At 40.2% G+C, this 20,756-nt stretch overlaps 1 protein-coding gene across 7 annotated transcripts in view; it reads right to left on the bottom strand.

Annotated features, from left to right (window-relative positions):
- Positions 1–20,756, bottom strand: part of LOC144611573 (activating transcription factor 7-interacting protein 1-like) — a 126,886-nt gene that overhangs the window by 68,569 nt on the left and 37,561 nt on the right. The window contains exon 1 of one of the 7 annotated variants that reach the window (XM_078430742.1): positions 2,216–2,292. The exons of the other annotated variants lie outside the window; for them this stretch is intronic. The gene's annotated coding sequence lies outside the window, so the exon portion shown is untranslated. Of the gene's footprint in view, positions 1–2,215; positions 2,293–20,756 lie in introns of those variants that run through there. 7 annotated transcript variants of the gene reach the window in all.

Raw genomic sequence — 20,756 nt, 5'->3', positions numbered from 1 at the left:
GATGGAGCTGCTTTGGTGTTCAGCAGAGGCCTTTTTTGACTGAATTCCCATTTAACACATGGAACCTCAGTTATGTTATACTAAAATTGTTGCTTTCTGGGTATATTATTATCTTGCCGAGAAAGCGTAGAGATAAGGGATTGTGGTAGGAGAGTGAATATTTGATTTCAACGTTAAAGTGATCCCAAAACTCAACTAAGCCACAAAACTCACTAATCCCAAAACTCAGTGAAACTGCAATTTGGGGATGAAAAGAAAATTCACAATAGGGCTTAGCTATTAAAAAGTAAACTAGAATATATGCTGTGAAAACTACAGCCAAATTTTATTCTGAAAATCAGGTCATTTTCCCTTTACAAGTGTGCACAGACCTTGTTGTCATTACATTATTTTAAGATCCACCCCTCATTATGACAGCAGAGGGCACTGTTGCTCACCCTTTAATAAAGTTATTTAGCAAAGAGAATGCAAGCATGAGTGTGAAGCTAATTTCATTTTTCAAAATAGCTGGGAACATTTTAGATAGGCAATAATCATGTTTCAATGCACATATTTGACTTGTTTAATTCAATAAACAACAGCTGGCACACACATATACTTTTAAAATGTAACAATTCTTATAGCTTTGAACTGCTTACCTCAAAGAAACTCACCCCTACACTTGTTTTACGCTGTCAATTCTGTTAAGAGAACTTATCCAATCAGCATGTTAAAACCTCTTAAAAAGTGAATTTTCATCCATTGAAAGTCATTTTATAAAATGAGCTTGTGTATTCTATTTGGTAGACTACAACCGCAAATCTTTCTTGGTAATGAATGGTGCAACGTTGCAGGATTTGCAACAACTCTTTCAAGATGAGTGCCACAGCATTAGTGACTGCCACCTGTTTGAAACCTTAAATATTGAACCAATGCTGTGTCAATAGAAGTATTGTCTTGTTAAGTAGATAATATAGATACTCATTTGCATTTGCTTGGTACTTGAGCAAACAGAATACAAACTCCATTTTGTCCTTGCAGAGATCCAGTGACATCCCCCATCAGTCATTTCCATAACATTAACATTCCTATTATCCAGGTCTTGTTGCACTGAAAACAAATATACCTTAGCTTTGAATTAGTTGCCACATGTATTCCGTCATCCTGACCTTGTGATTAGAGGGAGAGGAAATTGAAACACTTAACAGTAATCATCCAATTTGCCCATAAGCACAGGTGTGGCCTTTCCAGTCGACAAGATCTACCTTCTGGCCTGTTTACACTAATAAAGCAGCAATCAACAGCAATACATGCGATTTTCCTTGTCACCCAACAGCAAAATATCAGGGACACTGGAAACTTAATCTGTGTTTTCATGCAAAATCATTGTAGAGAATTTTAATGGACGGGTTGGGGGGGGAAGAGAGAATTTCCGCGTGGCTGGGATTGAAATCTATTTTGTTAGATCAAATTTACATACCATTTTATTTTCTCGGTTTTAGATTACAAAATTCAGACAAAATGAGACTGGTTACTGATCAAATGCTCAAAGTAAAAAGTTTGAATCACTTCTTTTTCAAAAGGCAGCGTCACACGGTAAATAATGAATCAGGAAACCTAATTAAAGTGGAACAATAGTTTTGAAAAAAAACCCCCACCTGTTTGCAGAAGAGGGATAACTCCAGGGACATTGGCTGCATGTAATCTCCCGCGGGATTTATCAAATGATCACGTTGTTTGGCAATATCCTGATTTTGCAGTTTGCAACATCGTTCCGCCTATTCAATATTAATGAAAACTGCAACAAACATTTGATTCCAATCCAATCTCATTTGCCCATCCCATAATGCACCATGCATGCTCTACTTTCAGACATGCAGCTGCATTGAAACATGGTTCAATGGATAAACAATTGCTGTCCCAATCCTTTGTTGCATTTGATAGTAAACTGTTAATTATTCAAAAGAAAGACACTAAAAGCTGGAGCAACTCAGCGGGTCAGACAGCATCTCTGGAGAAAAGGAATAGGTGACGTTTCGAGTCGAGACCCTTCTTCAGACAACTTGTCCAATGTAACCAAACACGGCTTTATTTTTAAGCTTGGACAATTCTGGTATGTCAAATATTCTTGATTGTGTACATTATCTTTCAAATAAACCTGCTAACAAAATTGTCATTAATTTTTTTATTTATTTCTGCATTACACAAAACAAGTGTAAAAATATACCAGACATACCCATGAGGCAGCCCCTTGCAGCCATTTTGTAACCCAGTCTCAGCAACAGCAGAAAAAAAGAACTCGCCTTCCTTGAAGTCAGAGCACTGGGAGGGGAATGGGGGATGGGCGATGAGCGAGGGTGAAATAGCTTCAGCCCGATAGGCCTGAATAATCAGATCCAGAACTACCAATAAAGAGCTGCTCAGAGCAGCTGAGCAATCAACAGCCAGCACTGTAAATTCTGCCCAGCAACGGGGGGGGGGGGGGGGGGCCAAAGGAGGTGATTGTATGGCAATAATTGAAAGGCGTGAGGAAAAACAGATAACTGAAAAGGGAAGGCAATTATCAGAAGGCAATGGGCTTCTGTAAATTATGCAAATTGACTCCTTTAAATATACACAAATGAGGATGATCTAAAAAAACACCTCCCTGTCATCTTAAAAGATTTACATGAATGCGCTTCTGTTCACTGCAGTAGAAAATGCTTCATTAATCAATTATCTTTATGCGGGGGAAAAACTGCAAATCTATGCATGGGTACATCGTACTGTATGCGACAGCTCTCACGCTACCATAAAATCTTCCAACAAGTAACAGCTTTAGGGTCTTTAAACATGATGCAAGGCAGACCGTATTTGCAGAGACTGCAGCTGATATCACATCAGGGTTGCACAGTATCATCGTGATTATACAGCTGAATGAATGCAGGATGCAATTCAAAACACATCTGCCTCAAATACACAGCCTCTTCTCGTTGCCACCCGCAAATACATAAGAGATTATAGTTCCATATTCGTGCATGGGGCTGGAAAGAGAAAGAGGGTAGCATCATGGTTCTGGAATGTTCAATAAATTAAATTATAATATAGGAACCACCCATTACCCTCCTTCAAAATAAAAGATGGTCAAAATCAGAACAATTTTTAAAAGGCATTCACTCTTTATTTGGGTGCTTCAAATCACTCAATATGCAGCGATCAAAAGGTGATAAGCATTCTTCCGCACATAAAGACAAAGTTGATGCATTGGTCATTCCCTACATCAAACATTCCTGAAAAAAGGTCACTAAATTTAGTGAGTGTGCTTCTTGTGAAAATCTCGTGGCATTTGTTTTTTTGCAGTATCAAGGAAAGGCAGGCTGTTCTGAAAACATCAGCCAATATTTATGGAAACTATCTAATTAACTAGAAGATAGACACAAGATGCTGGAGTAACTCAGCAGGATAGGCAACATCTCCGGAGAGAAGGAACAGATGGCGTTTCGGGTCGAGACCCTTCTTCAGACTATCTTCGGTGTAAACTAGCATCTGCAGTTCCTTCCTACCAATTAACTAGATGCGCAAAAGTATTAAAATATCAGGCAGCCAAAACACAAAATCAAATAGGACTCGGCTTTTTTAAAATAATTTCTGGACTAAGTGCACTGAAATTCAGATTGAAATTAGTTCATTGTTGTATATATCACGCTAAGCTCGCAAAGTAAACAGTAAATGTATTGTTGATACATAGAACAAATACAATGACGAATGCAAAAGAGCAGAAGGGTGCAAAGACTGCAGTGCAAATTAAAGATTAAAGTCCAGTAACAAATGTGATAGTTCGGAAAAAGAGAACGTGGCAGCACCTATGGAAAAGGGGTGTGAAAGGTGATTGGTTCACAAGTCGCAGTGGGGAAGAACCAATTCTTAAGACTGGACCTCCAAATTTTCAAACTCCTATATCTCCTCCCGGAGGCAGAAAAGAAAAATGGAATGGCCAAGTGGCAGGCATATTTGACGATACTTCCAGCCTTCCTGATGCAGCACATCCTGAAGATGGACAAGGTAGAAGGGAGTGTCGAGCCTGTGATGGCCTGGGCTGTGTTCACCATTCTCTTCAGGTTCAGCTGGTCAAGAGCAGAGCAGTTGCCATACCAGGCTGCGATGTATCCTGTTAGAATACTGTTTATAGTATAGATATAGACGTTTGAGAGAATCCTCACAGACATGCTGAATCTTCTCAGACGCCCAAGAAAGTAAACATGCTGAGGCACTTTCTAAATCGAGAAACTTCCAAGTTCCTATGCATCGAAATAACTTTGCCCCTTAACACCAATGATCTAGAAAGTTGCCCAACTCTATAGCAGCTTTGTTGACGAGGACACGGTTGTGGTAACTCCACACCCCCCATCCGCTTCCTTAGGTCAGCACCCAATTCTTCAATTCTTTTGTCTTGCTGACATTATTAAGGGCCAGGTCGTTGTTCTGACACCATGCAAAACGCATCCATGCTGAACGCATCCATGCTACCATGACACAAGGCTACTGATCATTTCTCTATTCTCCCATTTTATCATTGTTAATCCAGCTGACAACAGCGGCATCATCAGCAAACTTAAAAATCAAGTTGGCTTTATACTTGGCCACAGTCATGGATGTCAAAGGGAGTAGAGCAAGGGGCCGAGCAGAATCTTGAGGAGGACCAGTATTGAGGGTCAGGATGGAGGACATATTATGGTTAGTTCTAATCAACAGTGGCCCGCTGGTCAGAAAATCCAAAAATCAATTGCTGATCATGGCTACAAGGCTTTGGTCCAGAAGTTTATGGAGGATGTTATTCCGTGTTGTGTTGTTGAAGTCCAAGCTGTAGTCAATGAATAGCATTCTGACATGGCGTTTGTATTGTCCAGGTGATCCAGGGCTGAATGTACAGCAAGAGAGATGACTGGCTCAGATGTGGGCTATTACAATTCATACAAAGCAATTCATGTTGATGTTAAAAGTACTGAGCAGTAGTTATTGAGAGTTTGTGAACTTGGAATATTGAATATTTCCTTGAAGCAGATGGGGTCAGCAAACAGTTGAAGTGTGAGGTTGAAGATATTGGCTAAGACTGTGGCCAGTTGATTGGCACACAATTTCAGAAATGGCCAGTTAATCCATCCAGGCCGGCCTCCTTCCAAGAGTTTACCCTCACGAAAGCAAATCTGCCACCAAGATATATGGGACTGAGCCAGCAGATGACGAGGGTACACGTCTAACTGGAGCTTTGATTGCCTGCTCAAAACAGACATGAAAGCTCATCAAGTAGAGAAGCATCTTTGCCAGAAATCACCCGACTTTGGCTGTAGCTCATGATGGTGTTCAGTCCCAGTCAGAATCACTTGGCATCAACTTGATTAAGTAGAGCTTCCAGCTTATTTTGGAAGTCTCTCTTGGCACCCCGATAGCCGTGTGCATCTATTCACAAATTGATGATAAATAACAACTACTTATGTACCTATTTAGGTTAATATGAAGAGCTATCAAAGCCTCACTATTCTCGACCTGGCTCCATTAATTCTTTATAATCCTCTTTCATAACCATTCAGCTGCTGACATCAAACATAAGATTAATCAATCTAAATGTGAACCCTTTCATAGGTACACTGGGAGAAGCTGCAGAGTGCATTCAGCAGTTGAGATTTAAGGTTGGTGGGGCCTCAAATGCACACTATGTTTCAATAGACTACCTGTTTCAGTACACCAACAGGCAACAAGCCAAAAAGGCATGGAAAAGGATTTGTTTCCTGCAAATTAGAAAATGGCAGCAGTTAAAGCTTCAACCGTCACAGTTCCATCACTAATGATACAAAATCAGTGACTGAAATCTGTTGAGAACGAATTTCTTCATCAAGTAATGAGATGGTGAAGTAAAGGCTTTTAAGCCATCTAACTGCATTAGCGATCTTAATCACCTGACGGACCCAACCGACTCAACAAGTGGAAGCATGGGGTAGACTTCCTTTGTGCTAGAAAACGTGGATACTGGGAAGGATTTCAGGTAAGACTGAAGTGTCAGGGTATGCAATGTCCTTCCCCCTTCCCGAGCATCCTTCTGGTCCATGTACAGTCATTGGAGAGAACAAGGTAGAAGACCTGAGAGCAAGACTGCTGTATCGGAGTCATATGAGGGACTGGTGTGTACTCTGTTTCACAGAGAAATAGCTCACCCCCAACTCTACAGACACTCCGGATTTCCTTATCCACCACATGGGCTGGATGACGGCATCTTGAAAAGGAAGAGGCGGCGATGTCTGCTTCATAATAAATCCGTCACTGTGCTCAGACATGGCAGTCTTAACTCATTCCTGTTCCCTTGACCCGGAACAACTCGTTGTAACGACTATTCTACCTACCGAGAGTTCTTATCAGTCATACCAACTGGAATTTACATCCCATCCAAGCTAGCACTTGAGGAATTGAGCTCCATGATCAACAAGCATTAAACAGTGTATCCAGGTGCCTTTCACGTCATCGCTGGGAGACTACAACCAGGCTATCTGCCGAACCAACACCACCAGCAAACCCAACACACGACACACTGCTATATCACCATCAGAAACGTCTATCGCTCCATTCCTTGCCTTCACTGAGGAAAATCTCAGACCTGGTCATGCTTCTTCTTCCTGCCTAGACAGAGATTGAAGAGCGTGGCATGGGGCCAAGAGGACTAAGAAGTGCTGGTCAGGGGAGTGAGAGAAGTAGTTTGGAGACGGCTTTGAGTCTGTAGATTGGGCCACATTCAAAGATTCATCAGCGGACCGGAATGAATATGCCACAATAGTCACCCTACTTCATAAAGAAATTTTTAGACAAATTTGTACCTGCAAAAATATTCCCAGTCATCCCCAACCCGAAGCCATGGATGAACCAGGAAACTCAATCTGCTGAGGGCTAGACTTGTGGAATTTAAGGCTGGTGATCCATTATCAGACATGTCCAGGTATGACTTCCTGAAAGCCACCAGACTATTTCACGCTAAGCTGGAGACACAGACATACCCTAGCAGCAGTGGCAGGGCTTGTATGCCATCGCCCCATACAAGGCAAAACCACACTGCAGAAGTGACAGTGATGCATCACTTCCAGATGAGTTCAACACCTTCTATGCATGCTTTGAAAGGGAGAGAAATGACACACCTACACATCCCCATAGCCACTTACGACCGTGTGATCAGAGAGTAAATCAATTAAACGTATCCAGCCCAAAGTGCCGAGTACTAAAAATGTGTGCAGATTAAGTGACTGGTGTTTTCAATGACATCTTTGACCTCTCACTTCCGTGGTCCAAGCTTCCTGCTGCTTCAAAAGGTTATTCATCGGACCGGTGCCCAAAAGCAATGACCTATCCCAAAGAACACCATTCAGTAGCACTTACAACAATCGTAATGAAATGCTTTGAGATGTTGTTCAAATCAACTCCTGCCTTAGAAATGAACTGGGTCCACTTCAATTTGTCAATTGTCACAACAGGTCAGCAGATGCTCCTCACTGGCTCTCCATTCTGCAATGGAACATCAAGATAACAGAAACACATTCTTCACCCCGTTGATCATCGAACATATTATCTCAGTGTTCAAATAACATCATCCTCTTAGAATTCATCACCAAGTTCCCAGACCTGTGCCTCCCTTTGCAGCTAGATCCTTGACTTCCGCATTGGCAGACCTGTGAGGATCGGTAACATTTCCTCCTCCCTGACCAACACTGGTGTACCTAAAGGCTGCATGCTTAGTTCCCTGCTCTACTCTCAAATCACTCATGCCAACCGAGCTTCCAGCTCCTTTGACCCAACATACCAGGGAGGCAAGAACATGCACATCCAACACTCATGGGTTGAACATGTACGCAGTTATCAAGCTTTCCTTCTGGCTGGAAAGGAAGAGGTGTGGTGCAACTCCTCCCAGCAGGAGCACGGTAGCTTCATTCCCCTTCTACCAGACGCCCTGGAGCAGCTTGCTTGAAGTATACATTGCCTGCGAAGTTCGGAGGTGGTAGACATCCTTAGCCTCAAATTTGCATCTTTCGTGTAGAACCTTCCTCATGAAAAGTTCCTTGGGGAAGAGGTTTCCTTTCACCGAGATCCCTCGTTGACACTCTGACCATGTTGCGAACTCCTCGTCTCCTGAAGTGAGACTGCAGCCATCCTGAAGGAGCAGGTTATAACATATTTTTTATGATGGAAGGGGGTTAGATTGGCATGGATCCAACTCTGCTTCATCAGATTAAGCTCTCAGTGGGCAGCTTCTTGCCCATAAGAAGACATCACCGTCTTCCTTCCCCTTCTGAAAAATGCGTGTCTGCAGAGATCCAACACGCATAGAGTCATGACGTGGCTAGGGTAGTGTGGGTCTTTGATGATATTAGTTTCTCGTGGCCACACTCTCTATAGATTCCTTCTATAAATGGTGGGGCAGTCAGTACCCATGTTGGACCAGGCAACAGCTACCACTTTCTGCAGCAACCTTGCTATGGTACAAACAGTATGTTCTCCACTGTAGTGTTGACATTCAATAGTGTATCCAGTGACATGCCGAATCTCTTCAAACTTAACGAGCTTCCTTTATGATTACATCAACATGCTCAGTTCACGACAGATCAGATTTATTTTCCCCAGGAACTTGAAGCTGTTGACTCTCTTCACCACCGCCCTGCCAATGAAGACAAATGCAATGCAGATAGGTAACATCTCCTCCTCCCTAACCATCAACACAGTTGTACGTCAGAGCTGCTCTGCCTTTCCAAATGTCATTTATGTCAACACAGCCTCCAACTCCTTCGTCCGAACAAACAAAGTAGGCGAGAACATGCACATCCAGCACATGTGGGTTGAACTTCTGTATAGTTATCAAGCTTTTCTTCTGGCTGGGAAGGGTGAAGAGTGGCTACATCAACAACAGCACTGGAGTTTCATTCCCCTTCTCCCAGACGTCCTTGAGCAGCTTGCTTGAAGCTGTCTTTCCCTTCCTGACGCCAACAAATCAGGTCCTTCGAATTGCTAACATTGAGAGCAAGATTTTCTGTAATTTTATCAGTACTCTGCTGCTCAATTTGATACGGTCTGTTTCCAAATTAATTTGGTTAAATTATTTGTTTATTTTAAATAATGTTTAGGATTGGGAATAGGTGTCAAGTATGATTCGACCATCTCTCGTGGGAGATGGCAAGTACCTGATAAGATGGCATGTAAAATTCCTTTGATAATGAGACTGAATGTTCTAATGTGCTCAGATGCCTTCCAATATTGTTTATCAAAAACTGCAGATGATGGAAATTTGAAATAAAATCAGGACTATGAGATTTCAGAACTGATAAAATTCCAATAAAGGGTCTTCAATCTGAAATGTTATCTGTTTCTCTTTCTATCAGACTATTTGATCTGCTGAGGGGTTTCAGCATATTTGTTTTTATTTCACAATATTGTTTGTTGTTTTGTGCTCTGAAGACTTCCAAAATGATTCTTCTGCTGGTTTTGTTTCCTTGAAGCCCATAGGAATAGTGAATGTTACTGCTGAGTCATAGTCCTACAAGAACAGGGCCTTTGGCCCACTACATCTGTGCTAACTATCAAGTATCCAACTACATCAATCCCATTTTTCCTCATTCCCATATCCAGATTTCCATACCCCACCCCTCCAAATTCTTCTGCCACCGACCTACAATCAGGGTAATTTACAGTAGCCAATTTCTCTACTAACAAGCACTAAAAGGAACTGGCGCACCTGGGAGAAACACATGCAGTCCAAAGTTGAACGTGTAAAGTCCATCCTACACTACCCAAGGTCAGGATTGAACCTAGGTCTCTGCAGCTGTGTAGCAGCAGCACCAAATTTGAACACTGTGCTGCCCAGTCTTCACACCACTAAGTTAAGCCTCAGTCTTAGTGAAAGTTAGTTGTATCTTGGTAGCAAAATAAAATTCAGTTTCCACCACCAAAAATGAATTATTCACTGATTCTTTCAAATTTTGATTGTAGCAAGTAGTCTTCAGTAAAACAAGTTTACAATTTTTGGATGATTTGTTCATGTCAACTGCATACTCACAAATACGTATATTTCCCTTGCCATACGACAGAGCCTAGTCTGCCGTTTCAAAGTAGAAACTGAATATTCATGAACAATTGAACTGAATTGGAATCATCTGAAGGATTTCACATAATCTGCTTTTCATAATCATGGCTTTCTTGTTTACAATATAATACAAATACATTCAATATCTTCTATGTAGATAAGCTATTACGTATTGTTTTAAGATTACAGGGAAATTGACCTTGAAGGACTTAACTTATGAGAAAACAATTTGGCTGTAGATGGAAACACAGGATGATGTGAAACAAATCCTTTGACTTCAGTTGTTTACATAACCATGCACTTCTTTCATATTAATCTCCCTGTGTATCCAACTCCTTGCATTACTTCTGCATTGTAGCAATACCATCCACAAATGAAAATAAATGCATCACAGAAATCTAAACATTTCTTTTGTTCTGCAGTTTCACTGGACAAATGGAGCCGTCCCAAGAAGTTTGTCTCTAAAACAGTATTTTCCATCACAAGAATGCATATCTCAGCATTGTATATTTTATGGATATGTCTCCTCAAATCAATGCTACATTGTACATGTCAATGGGTCAAAAAAAGATATCCGATGGCATTATTTACTGCAGTACCAGGACTCCAATCAGTCGAGTTCTCGGTTTGATTTGATGAATGTATTCTGACCAAAGAAATACAAAGCTAACCGCACAGTGCCCTCCATAATATTTGGGATAAAGACCCATCATTTATTTATTTGCCTCTGTACTCCACAATTTGAGATTTGTAATAGAAAAAAATCACATGTAGTTAAAGTGCACATTGTCAGATTTTAATAAAGGCCATTTTTATACATTTTGGTTTCACCATGTAGAAATTACAGCAGTATTTTTACATTTACCCCCATTTCAGGGCACCATGTTTGGGACACAGCAATGTCATGTAAATGAAAGTAGTCATGTTTAATATTTTGTTGCATATCCTTTGCATGCAATGATTGATTGAAGTCTGCGATTCATGGACATCGCCAGTTGCTGGGTGTCTTATCTGGTGATGCTCTGCCAGGCCTGTATTGCAGCCATCTTTAGCTTATGCTTGTTTTGGGGGCTGGTCCCCTTCAGTTTTCTCTTCAGCGTATAAAAGGCATGCTCAATTGGGTTCAGTTCGGATGATTGACTTGGCCACTGAAGAATTTACCATTTTTTTAGCTTTGAAAAACTCATTTGTTGCTTTAGCAGTATGTTTGGGATCATTGTCTTGCTGTAGAATGAACTGCCGGCCAATGAGTTTTGAGGCATTTGTTTGAACTTGAGCAGCTAGGATGTGTCTATACACTTCAGAATTCATTATGCTACTACCATCAGCAGTTGTATCATCAATGAAGATAGGTGAGCCAGTACCTTCAGCAGCCATACATGTTTCACAGGTGAGGTGTTATGCTTTGGGTCTTGGGCAGTTCCTTCTCTCCTTCATAGTTTGCTCTTACCATCACTCTGATATATTAATCTTCGTCTCATCTATCCACAAGACCTTTTTCTACAACTGTAGTTGCTCTTTTAAGTACTGTAACCAGGCCATCCTCTTTATGCGGCTAACCAGTGGTTTGCATCTTGCAGTGTAGACTCTGTATTTCTGTTCATGAAGTCTTCTGCGGACAGTGGTCATTGACAAATCCACACCTGACTCCTGAAGAGTGTTTCTGATCTGTCGGACAGGTGTTTGGGGTTTTTTCTTTATTATAGAGAGAATTCTTCTGTCATCAGCTGTGGAGGTCTTCCTTTGCCTGCCAGTCCCTTTGCGATTAGTAAGCTCACCAGTGCTCTTTCTTCTTAATGATGTTCCAAACAGTTGATTTTGGTGAGCCTACGGTTTGGCTGATGTCTCTAACAGTTTTATTCTTGTTTCTCAGTCTCATAATGGCTTCTTTGACTTTAATTGGCACAACTTTGGTCCTCATGTTGATAAAACAGCAATAAAAGTTTTCAAAGGTGATGGAAAGACTGGAGGAAAGACTAGATGCTGAGAGCTCTCTTATACCTGCATTTAGGAGGCAATGAAACACACCTGAGCAATTACAAAGACCTGTGAAGCCATGTGTCCCAAACATTATGGTGCCCTGAAATGGGGGGACTGTATAAACACAGCTGTAATTTCTACATGGTGAAACCAAAATATATAAAAATACCCTTTAATAAAATCTGACAATGTGCACTTTAACCACATGTGATTTTTTTAAATTACAAATCTCAAATTGTGGAGTGCAGAGGCAAATAAATAAATGATGGGTCTTTGTCCCAAACATTATGGAGGGCACAGTAACTCAAATTTCTCTTTCTCAAATGGGCATAACACTAACAGTCACTTAAAGTTCAGTAAATTAATGAATGCATCTACAAAGATGTTTCATGCACCCTAGATTGAATCTTCACTTTTTAGTTTCAGAATTGTAGGCATTTTAAGCATTGCTGCTCTGATTATGATACATTTTCTAACACACTGGAATTTTTAGTACATTTTAATTAAGTAGATTAGCAAACAAGATGAACAATGGTTTTTTTAAAAACATTATAACCAGTCTTCCAGCAGGATTCAAGTTCAGCACGGGGAGTGTTCACCATATGATTAAGTGCTCAGCCATAAATTTGAATGATTTCACAGTAAATTAAAACAAACTGAGGAACACCTGTAAATGTTGTTGATAAGGCAAATACTTTGCAGCACCATGCAATGGCAGCAGAAAAGGCCTGGAGGAAAGAGGTTGCAAGCATGTATGCCTGGTACAAGTCAACAACAGCCTGCCACCAGGAAAGTCATCATCAGGGTCTTCCTCAATTGAAGAAGACCTCCTGGTGGCCTAAGAGGTGCTCTCTAAACCACAATGTGGATTTTGTTAACATGAGATACATGAACTTCATTATGCAATGGCTTTGAGAAACGTAGGCAGCAGTATCAACAAAACATAGTCTTCCTCAACCTTTCAAAACCCTGACTATTAAACAATGACTGTGAAGAATCCTTCTATAATTTGACTCTTCTCCAATTCATTTCCACTCTACGTCATCTACATAATAGCACGGAACCAGCCATTCGAACCGATGGATTCACCACAAACACAATCCTAGCGCAGAGCATGTTCAAAGCTGTCATCATTTCAACACTCCAACACTGTAATTGTAAATATCTTCAGATTCTGTACAACATCACACCTCACTAACAGTACAAGTTCATGACAAGATCTGAAAATATCATATCTTCCAAGCTTCCACTTGCCGCAACAGGTGGCACAGTGACGCAGTGGTAGTGCTACTGTCTTACAGTGCTAGAAACCTCTGTCCAATCTTGACCATGGGTGCTATAATATAAGAAAATAACTGCAGATGCTGGTACAAATCGAAGGTATTTATTCACAAAATGCTGGAGTAACTCAGCAGGTCAGGCAGCATCTCAGGAGAGAAGGAATGGGTGATGTTTCGGGTCGAGACCCTTCTTCAGACCATGGGCGCTGTGTGTACGGAGTTTGTACATTCTCCCTGTGACCGAATGGGTTTCCTTCAGGTGCTGCGGTTTCCTTCCACATTCGAAAGACATGCAGGTTTGTTGGTTAAATTGTCTCTATTGTGTAGAATTAACTCCTGCATGGGTGATCACTAGGTGACGTGGACTCGGTGAGCCGATGGATCTGTTTCAATGCTGCATCTCCAAACTAAACTAATATCCTAGAGATTACTGCTTTGTGAGGGTTAGACATCGATGATGAAATTCACTACTGTCTCCAGTGGGTCTGCATTGCCTGAAAATGCCCAAATGAAAGTGTAGACAGCTATCCTCAATCAGGCACCGTACATGGTATTCAACCCCCCCCCCCCCACTTCAAAAACAGACTATCTATAGCATCTCAAAGCGTCAGAGAGGTACCTGCAAAGCAGGGCTGTGAAGTTCATACCCAAAACACCCGACTCCGACTCCTTGATTTCTTGTGTATCCGACTCCAGCAGCACCAAAATTGCTCCGACTCGACGACTCTGACTCCACAGCCCTGCTGCAAAGTCTTCCAAATCCATTGACAGGAAAATGAGCTAACGTTGAGTTCTTTCTCAGAATAACATCCCCAGGACTGAGGCTCTCATTATGCTCAGCCATCGATGAGAGGGACTTATGCTTGCAGGCTCTCAAAACAGCCATCCTAAATTCTGTCATGATAAGAGATTATCAGGAGCCAAGAGGAAATGTCTCAAGCTTATTCTCAAAACTTCCTTAGAAAGAATATAGCATCCTTAATGACTCATGGAAATCCTTAACCCATAACCAATCAAGACAGAGGTGCATCATGGTAACTGAAAATCTAGTCTCATTATCAAAAGTGTAAGGATTAGTGAAAACTGCAAAAGAGCACGCCATCTCCTCTACCATCCCTTTACTACAAACATCTCCTGTAGCAGAGTTTGCAGATCCAATATAAGCCTCATCAACCATCTCAATAAAAAAGATCATGGATCGGAGAGGAAGCAATTCACCCTTGAAGGAATGTGCAAGATGAGAACAATGACTTCACGATATTTTTTTAAATTCCTTAATAAAACTTAAAACAACTTTGGCAGGTTGGTATTCCTGTTACTTTCAAGATGTATCCAGGATTTACTGAAACTGATATATGGTGGTGCTAGAACTTTCAGACAAAAACTCATATCAAAAACCAAATCACTTTGGAAGCAGGTGAACATCAATTGATCTCAAGGAATCTTTAAATCTATATGTAAAGAATTGTATCTTCTCCCTCGCTGCCAAATACCTGTTGTGTGATTATTTCCTCATTAATAAGTAAATCGTAACTACTTCCCACAGTTGTTAAAATATCGAAATTAACGAGATTAAACAGCATATCGTATAAAATGCAATAATCGGGAAAAATATGATTTTGTTTTATTTCTTGCTCTACTAAAATAATTATTTAAATAGTTGATCCAAAAGATGGCATTATTGTTGTTTAACATCTTTTAGAAGGAACCTTTGTTAAAGTACCTATTTCCTTATCTAATTGCATTTTGAACTGCATGCTCCTTTACTGTATTTTAATTTGTTTTTTGCCTTCCATATTGAAAGTTATGGTACAAAGCACAGAGGTCATCAGGTTGCTTATCTACAGTCAATATTCAAAACAATGACCATAGAAAATGCATTCAAGTTTTGGTAAACTACATGTTCAATTTAATTAGTTCAACACGCAACCGGTTAGTATTCAAGTGCTACACGTTAATGTCTTAAGGTTAATGATCTAATAAATCATCAAAAGTCAAAGTGAAGGCCAGCCAACCCCTGATGCATATCACTTTAGTGTAACGACTTTTTCATTACAACTAAATTATTCTGTGAAAATTCATCTTCATGCCACTTTTTAAGCAAAACATGCAACTTAATTACTGATCTACTTCTAACAAGCAGAAAGCCTGCATCTACACAAACCACAGGGCACAATGTCCACTTTGGGTCTTCTTAGTGCAAATGTTTAAATCTTATAGAAAGAAAATTGAAAGAAGTTGTTCCGTTATAGCTTTGTTGATTTTTTTTTAAACAAGTATTTATGGCGGAAGATGTGTGTTGAAGCATCAGTGTCAAGTAATTGCAATAGTATTCAGATCATCAGGTAAAATAAAGCATATTTACAAACAAATTACAAACAATCCAAAATCTCAGGATCAATTTAGTGGATTACTACAATTGATTAATAAGGGGGTCAGGAGTTATGGGGCAAAATTAGGAGAATGGGGTTGATAGGGAAAGATAGATCAGCCGTGATTGAATGGCGGAGTAGACCTGATGGGCCAGATGACCTTATTCTGCTCCTAGAATTTATGAACTAACTATACAGGGCCATCAAGTTCTCTGTTGCATTGTTGAATTTCAGTGAGATCGCATTAGCTAAAAACTATTTTAAAAAACTGTTTGTGTGTGTTTGATACAGTGTATGTCTGGCTGCAATGACATATGCTGATATCCGTACAGTGCAGTCAAACTGCAAGATAATGCCATTTCAGTTAAACATTAAAAGGTGCCATATCGCATGAATGGAAGTATGTAAGGTTCACTGGCTTTACAAGTAAAACAGTAAAAAAGAGTAAAAGATACTCTCCTGAATAATCGTCTGCATTTTAGTCCTTAATAAAATGGCCTTCCCAACTATCATAGTTAGGAAGGATAGCTATGATACTGACACAGCAGCACATCAAAGACAAGGGCTGGCCAGATATGATGTGAAAGGGTGAAAAAGGCTACAACTACAATTTGACTAAGTGCATTAAATAATGGAAACTGAAATCAATGTTACTATGATGATTAAAGCAATGAGTTTGTCCTGGGAAAGAGCATGATAAGAAATTATTATTTTCTGCAATTCTACCAATTGCATTTTACCAACTTATTTTCTTGTAGCCCCGAAACACTTGTTTATTATTGTCATGTGCACCAAGATACAGTTGAAACTTTCAATTTGCATGCTATCCAGGTATACACAAGTACATCAGGTAGTGCAAAGGAGAAAATAAACAGACTGTAGAATGTAGTATTACACCTACAAAGAAAAGTACAGATTAAAAAAATGGAAGAGCCACAAGAGAGATTGGAATTCATTCTTAGCATACAAGAGGTCCATGCTCGAATCTTATAACACCAGCTAGGAAGCTGATTTTCAATCTGATAGCTTTCATGCTTATGTATCATCTGCCCAAACTGGAGACGAGAAGAGGGAATAACCGAGGTGTGAATGTTCCTTGATTACGCAGGCTACTTTCCAGAGGCAGCGTGGTATCATTGGAATCGATTAAGGCAGAGGCAGGTTTGACTAGTTTGCATGGTGGACTGGGCTGCATTCACAATTCTGCAATTTCTTGCAGTTTAGGGCAGAGAAGTTGCCAAACGAAACTGTGATGCATCTACTTAGGATGTTTTCCATGGTTCACACGTAGAAATTGGTAGGAGTTGAGACATGCTAAATCTTCTGTGGAAGTAGAGGCATGGGTGGTTTCTTGGCCGCACATCAATGTGGTTGGATCAGGCCAAATTGTTAATGATATTTACACCTGGGAACTTGAAGCTCTCGGCAATCTCCACTGCGGCACCATTGATACAGGCTGTAGCGTATATACCACTCAGCTTCCTGAAGTCGACAACTAGCTCCTTTTTTCTGACCTTGAGAGAGGTTATTGTCTTCACATCGTGTTACTATGCTTCCTGTCTCCTTCCTGTACTTCACCTCGTCATTGTTTGAGATCCGGCCCATTACAGTGGTGTCATTGTAAATGGAGCTAGAGTAGAATTTGGTTGCAGAGTTGTGAATGCATTGTATGTACGACACAGGGAGTACTGAAAGGTGCTGAGAACGCATCCTTGCAGGGCACCGGTGTTGAGAATTATCACAGATGATTTTTTGTCACCTATCCTCATCGATTATGGTCTATGTGTCAGGAAGGTAAGGATCTAGCTGCTGAGTCCTAGGACCAGTAATTGTGAGATGAGTTTGGCTGGCATTATGATATTGAAGGCAGAACGGTAGTCAATAAATAAGAGTCTGGCGCAACTGTTATAGTTATCTGGATGTTCCAGGGATGAATGTAGAGGCAGGGAGCTGGCATCTGTCGTGTACTTGTTGCAGCTGTAGGTGAATTGCAATGGATCATGGCTGTCTGGGAGGTTGGAGTTGATGACTTTTTCTCCCTTAAGTTCCCATCAACTGTCCATTGATTTTGATACTTACTACATGAATGGATAGTTTGCCAATTAATCCACCAATGTATCTTTGTGATGTTGACCATTCAGCAGAAACTGGATCCAGTCACAGGAAGCACATGCAAATTCTACACAGGGCACCTACGATCGATCAGCCAGGTTCCTCCAAGCTGCAAGGCAGCAGTGCTATTCCTCCAACCCCCCTCCTTCCCCCCCCCCCCCCCCTCATGCTCATGAGGTTTGATGATCAATGGGCATCAATTATAGGGCTCATCGCCTTAGAACATTTTGACCGTCAAAAGAAGCTTTTCTGAAGCCAAAGACAAAAATCATCCGCAAATTGCAAGATTGGAAAGTATCAAAATTCTGTCAACCTGGGCCGGTCTCACTACAGCAGCAAATGCAGAGATGTTTAAACAAAGGAAAAGAGCAAGGCAATTGGAGGCACATGAGAAGCTTACCTTCCGACCCAAATGAAATTTAGAATAATATTAAACAGCATAAGGCAAATAATTAAGCTCATCAAGTGGAAATGTGATGATTTGTAAAGTCAATACCCAATCAAGTTTGCTGAAGAATATGTCAGTGAAATAAAAAATGTGATAGAAGGCAAGGTGAATTAGGGAAACGCAGAAGGGAAACAGTCTTCCATGATCTGCAAGATTCAGGTTCTGCTCACTCACTTCTTCTTACATTATGAGTGTTGAGAATAGGAAACAAGGCCAAATCAAAAGAGTGAATGCTACCTGTTATATGGCGCTCACTTAAGGAACAGAACCATTCAAACTGTTTCATTTGCTATATTTGGATTTTTCTTTGATACAGGCTCGTAAGACTGGTGTATTTTCCTCAAAAGTCTTTGCTGCATATCTTTGATGAATACTGCCAAAATTTGGAGCAATAAATCCAGAAGATCATAAATAATGATCACAAGCTTGACTTTCCAATCTTCAGTGAATGGTACTTGAACCCTCCAGCATATCAGCAGTGATCTACATGCATGTTTAGAATGCTGAAGATTATTTTTTTCAGGTTATCCAATATAAATAGCAGCCCCATTCCAACCCACCCCTAACCTCAAATTGGTGAAATGAAACAAATTGGAAGAGAATCTGTGCAAACCAATACAGATGCAGGAAGCACAAAAAAACAATTTAAAATATTTTGTTGAGAGCTGTATAAATCAGCACTAATAATGGCAGTTAATGAGAAACACAGCTGTGAAGATAGATCAGGAACAAATTATGATAGAGGATGGTTTAATCCCAAAAAGCAAATTTTGCAGATGAATTTCAAATAAAAGCAGAAAAGACCAAAAATACTCAGGTCTGGCAGCATCTGTGGAGAGAAAAACAGAGTTAATGTTTCAAGTTAATACCCTTTCAACATTCTATTTCTCTCTCCACAGACACTGCCTGTCTTGTGGAGTTTTTCCAGCACTGTTCAGTTTAATAGTTCAAGGTCAAGGGTTATAGATGTTTTCTATCCACCCCAAAAGAGTGATTTGTGTTTAATTCAAAACCACAAATTCTGTTTGAAATAGTAGATGCGGCCAAGTGTACTGGAGCATGAAAGCATGATTTTATCGTTCTGGGCGTTTAGTACTTGGTGCTCACTGGAAGAACAGAAATTGTGCCATTTTTGTGATGGCCACGTTCCTATAATCATGCTGAAAATTAAGGGATACTGGTGCAGTGAATGACCATGTAACCATCCATTTGGTGTGCAATTTGAAGCAGGATTTGGAGGTACCTTATGTTTCTTGCTCTTTTGCTAATGGGATAAAGTGAAAACAGGCCACCTTTTAGGTTACAAATTCACATACAAAATAGAAAGGTGCCCAAGTGAAATTCATATACCCTCTATCCCTTTGTCTGACGCTACAATTTTCTTCCTCCTTTCCAGATATGCATTTATTATTCCTAGATAAATCTAGACAAAAGTCAGCAGAATGTTTGAGAAAATCTTACCAAAGCAGGTTAAGTTCCAGGCCAATGAGCGTAACTATTTTTCTGCAGAATTCATGTCTACAGAGATGAAGATAAATACATTGGCTGAAATTATATCAAGTCAGAATAGATCAGGAATTAAACATGTGACATCCTTGATTTTGCCATTTAACCAATGCTTCATAATTAAATTAGTGTAACAGCACCCAGAACGTGGATTTTATAGATGTTTATACTTGAAAAATATATGCATGCAGATGCATTCCATGTGCCAGGCCACTTTCATGAAAGATCAGAATGGAGATATTTATTTTAAAGTAGTGTACTGGCAGATTCTGAGATATACTCCATTATGATAAATGGCTTAGAACATAGTAAAGTACAGCACAAGAATAAGTGCTAAACGGTGTCAAACATGATGCCGCTGAACTAATTGCATCAGCCTGCAAGAGATCCATATCACTCCATATCCATGTACCTACAAAAATGTCATCTCAAACGCCACTTTCATATCTGCCTCCTCCACCATCCTGGCAGCACTTTCCAGGCACCCATCACCCTCTGTGTGAAGATCTGCCCTGCACATCTGCTTTCAAGTTTGCTCCTTTCACGTTAAAGTTACACTCTTTAGACTTTGTGCCACAACTTGCATGGTGGTTCAAAAAATATTTGAAAATGCACCCAATGAAATACTCTTGCTTTTGCTGCCAATGACGCTCATCCCTCCATCAACCACACACACCTGATCAAGAAATATGTTTTAAACTATGCTTATGACATGGATGCAAAATTCTGTTGCAATAACACAAAAGCATTGATCTTATTTAATGATGATCAACATTTTTTCCCAATTTGGAGAAGTAATCATTTTGAATGTCTGTATGAGTCATTTGAAAAGGAAAGAAAATACAAGTCTCAACTTTAACCCAATATTTCCACATGTTATTTTTTCTTTCAGTTCAGTACAACCAATTTATTTGATTAAAGTAATTTTAATTTCTGTCGGATTCTTACTACACTGATGTGGAAATGGCAGCGCATCAAGATATTAAATTGTG

The sequence above is a fragment of the Rhinoraja longicauda genome, chromosome 40, assembly GCF_053455715.1.
Source record: "Rhinoraja longicauda isolate Sanriku21f chromosome 40, sRhiLon1.1, whole genome shotgun sequence".
Lineage (NCBI taxonomy): Eukaryota > Metazoa > Chordata > Chondrichthyes > Rajiformes > Arhynchobatidae > Rhinoraja > Rhinoraja longicauda.
The sequence above is the reverse complement of the archived record's forward strand: the minus strand, read 5'-3'. Positions and strand labels throughout refer to the sequence as shown.